This window comes from Parus major, unplaced genomic scaffold (genome assembly GCF_001522545.3).
Source record: "Parus major isolate Abel unplaced genomic scaffold, Parus_major1.1 Scaffold475, whole genome shotgun sequence".
NCBI lineage: Eukaryota > Metazoa > Chordata > Aves > Passeriformes > Paridae > Parus > Parus major.
In genome coordinates, this window is record NW_015379369.1 from 22,927 (window position 1) to 24,014 (window position 1,088).

At 51.7% G+C, this 1,088-nt stretch overlaps 1 protein-coding gene across 1 annotated transcript in view; it reads left to right on the forward strand.

Moving 5' to 3' along the window:
* Positions 1-1,088, forward strand: part of WDR7 (WD repeat domain 7) — a gene marked incomplete at its 3' end in the record, with an annotated part of 23,397 nt that overhangs the window by 18,608 nt on the left and 3,701 nt on the right. The window lies entirely within an intron of this gene.

Below are 1,088 nucleotides of genomic sequence, written 5' to 3' on the forward strand. Positions count from 1 at the left end.
CTCACTCCAGGTGTTGAGCACAGGAACACCCTGAGGGAAGCTCCCAGAGGTTCAGGTGTAGCTGTATCCTTTTCCACATTTCTGCCTCGAGCTCCTCACTCCAGGTGTTCAGGAGAGAACCACAGCTAGGGAAGCTCCCAGAGGTTCAGGTGTAACTCCATCCTTTGCCACACCTCTGCCTGGAATTCCTCACTCCAGGTGTTCAGTGTGGAACCACACCTTGAGAAGCTCATGGAGGTTCAGGTGTAACTCCATCCTTTTCCATATTTCTGTGTGGAGCTCCTCACTCCAGGTGTTGAGCACAGGATCACCCTGAGGGAAGCTCCCAGAGGTTCAGGTGTAACTCCATCCTTTTCCACATGAGCTCCTCACTCCAGGTGTTCGGGAGAGAACCACCCTGAGAGAAGCTCATGGAGGTTCAGGTGTAACTCCATCCTTTTCCACAGTTCTATGTGGAGCTCCTCACTCCAGGTGTTGAGCACAGGAACACCCTGAAGGAAATTCAGAGGTTCAGGTGTAGCTCCATCCTTTTCCATATGAATTCCTCACTCCAGGTGTTCAGCACAGGAACACCCTGAGGGAAATTCAGAGGTTCAGGTGTAGCTCCATCCTTTTCCACATGAGCTCCTCACTCCAGGTGTTGAGCACAGGAACACCCTGAGGGAAATTCAGAGGTTCAGGTGTAACTCCATCCTTTTCCATATTTCTACCTGAAGCTCCTCACTCCAGGTGTTGAGGAGAGAACCACACCTAGAGAAGCTCCCAGAGGTTCAGGTGTAACTCCATCCTTTTCCACATCAGCTCCTCACTCCAGGTGTTCAGTGTGGAACCACAGCTAGAGAAGCTCCCAGAGGTTCAGGTGTAGCTCCATCCTTTTCCATATTTCTGTGTGGAGCTCCTCAATCCAGGTGTTGAGCACAGGAACACCCTGAGGGAAATTCAGGGGTTCAGGTGGAACTTCATCCTTTGCCACATTTCTGCCTGGAGCTCCTCACTCCAGGTGTTGAGGAGAGAACCACACCTAGAGAAGCTCCCCGTTCAGGTGTAGCTCCATCCTTTTCCACATGAGCTCCTCACTCCAGGTGTTC